Source organism: Gekko japonicus, unplaced genomic scaffold (assembly GCF_001447785.1).
Source record: "Gekko japonicus isolate JY-2015 unplaced genomic scaffold, Gekko_japonicus_V1.1 scaffold446, whole genome shotgun sequence".
In the NCBI taxonomy this organism is placed as follows: Eukaryota; Metazoa; Chordata; class Lepidosauria; order Squamata; family Gekkonidae; genus Gekko; species Gekko japonicus.
Window position 1 is genome coordinate 1,038,182 of NW_015168058.1, and position 2,598 is coordinate 1,040,779.

The window sequence follows — 2,598 nt, forward strand, 5'->3', positions numbered from 1 at the left end:
AGGATAATGAGGGACTTCTAACATACTTTAAAAATTTGTGGTAAAGGTGGGTAGGAAGCTGTATTATCAGATGTCATTCATGTCATAGGTTGTACTCAATACATACTAGGAATGTGATGAAATTTTGTGAAGCTTATTGTTCTGGGTGAAAGGTGTACTTGTAGAGAGCCAGTGGGTTTCACTAGATCCAGATCACCTACTTCCACGAGCAACATAAAAATCCACACTCACAGCAGAAGGCCAAAGTTGCCCATGACACACCCCTCCCCCCCCCCAGTGTCACACCCAAGAATCTCAGGGCCGAAAGGGCTCTAGGATGAGCTATGGTGGAAAGAGGGCAAGCCCGACTGTGGATTCCCAGGAGAAGGAGAAAAGGAGAACCACCCTTACGCCTCTTCCCTTAGGACTTAAAATGATGCATAACCTTAGGACTTAAAATGGTGTTCCAATAAATATATATAGATATAGATATATCATCTCAGTAAACTGTATATGAGACTACAAATAGGGGTCATTCTGAATATTTCTTGGTTATCAAGATGGAGGAGGAAGAAGAGTTTCAGTAATTATATAAGGATAGAACTATAAGTTTTTTTCTTTCAGCTTTCTGTGTATTCTGGAATAGGAAATTATCTATACAGGAATCTGTCAAGCACACTGAACTGTTTGCTGTTCTTAACTGTGAGGAGATTCTTATCAAGTTTCAGACCCATATTTTACCATGCCATCATTTGATAGCAGGTAGGTATAATTTCTTCAACTTTACTGCTACTAAAAACTTAGTTCCAAGTAAAACAATGGGAAGTAATTAGTTAGTTCAGCTTCAAGATTATCTAACAGTACTTTATGTAGTTCCAGTGAAGTTCTATACTCACTATTTTTTCCCCATTTAAAAAATAATTTTTAGTTCGAAATGGATAGACCCTATTATGTTTCCATCAAGTGTATAAAAAATGATCTATTTCTCCAGATCACTTCAACGTAGTTTAGGATGGTATGTCTACTCATAATGTTATAAGCTTAGCTAATTATTTAATGATAGCTGAGGCAGAATTAAGTGACTACATTTCCCAGATATGCACCCAGTCTCCATCAGTTAAGGCTGTAATCCCTTAATTTTCCATTTGTATATGAGGGATATTTTTGACATTTCACCAACGGTTTTGTGTAACACTGTCAGTCAATAAACTGAAAATGTATTTTAATATATTTGACACTGTCTATTCCATTACCTTACATGAAAACTATGTGCCATATTCTTCTGTTACAACACTAGTAGAATTGATTATTTGAATTGGGATGGGTGTCTGTATCTATCTGCACATAATTCTTTTGGTCTTGTGTGTTAGCCCTTTTACTAATACATTACTTCTGATGGCTTCCACTAGCAGTTCCACTGGTGGTACAAACAGAAGGGGCAACTGGGAATACTCTTGACAGATTTCTCTCTGTATATTTATTTCCTTTGACTTGAATGAAACTGGTGGTGGATGGATCCCATCCATAATCAGCAGTTTGGGTACCAAACCTGTCTTGTCTTGATTGATAAAGGAAAGTATAATCTATATATCTAATAGCCAAGTGGCCCCGTCTGTGCGGATATCTAAATCCGCGCTCCGGGGCCACTTGGGGGGCAGGGAGATTTTTGTGCACACGTGGGACGGTACCCAGGTGTGCACAAAAATCCTAAACCTAAAAAAAATTATCGGGGGGATGTTTAAATCCCCCCGAAACTGACAGAGCATCTCCTGCGCATGCGCAGGAAACGCTCTGCAAAGAGCAGCGATGGCCCGTCGGCCCTCGCTTCCGGGCCGGGGGAGCCCGCCTGAACCGCCAGCGGAAGAAGTAGTGCAAGGCCTGGAGAGCTGCCTGCAGGGCCTGGCTGCCGAGAACCGGCAGCTGCGCGACCACAACCGGGGCCTGTGCCGCCGCCTGCGCGACCTGGAGCGGAAGACCGGCTACCTGCGGGCCGTGCTGGCCAACCAGAGCACCCTGGGGCGCCTCCTGAGCCGCCTGGCCGGGCACGGCGGCGGCAGGGTCGGCCTGCGAGTCAGCAGCAGCCTCTGGGAGGAAGAGGAAGGCGAGGAGGAGGAGGAAGGGGAGCCCCGCTGGCACGGGACACGGCTGCTCCCCTCCTGCGGGGAGAACAGCAACAGCAGCGACCACGACTACGCCCTCCCGGTCCCGCGGGAGGAAGGAGGAGAAGAGGACGACGACCCCCGCCGCCGTCTTGGGGCAGCGTCCCCCGGCCAGGCGGGCGGCCGCCGGCTCTGCTCGGGCGCCGGCCGCCTCCGCCCCTTCTCCCTCCTTCGCCGCTAAAATGTAGGGTCAAGTATTTCCGCTTTCCTTCGCCTTCCTAAGCCTGCGGAGCACGGATTCTGTGGGGTGCCGGCCAGAGGATCGTCCCCCGGGGGATGCTTAGTGGAGGAGGCAGTCAGAGGAGGACGAAGAGAGAGAGAGAGAAAAGACAGACACGGGAAAAGGGGGCTGGGCAGGGTGGGGGGGGGAGAGAAGAGCAGAGAAAACTGGCATGTCTTGCAGCAAAGGGGGGGGGGATGAAACCAGCAGACCCTTCTGTGTGTGCATACGAACAGACGT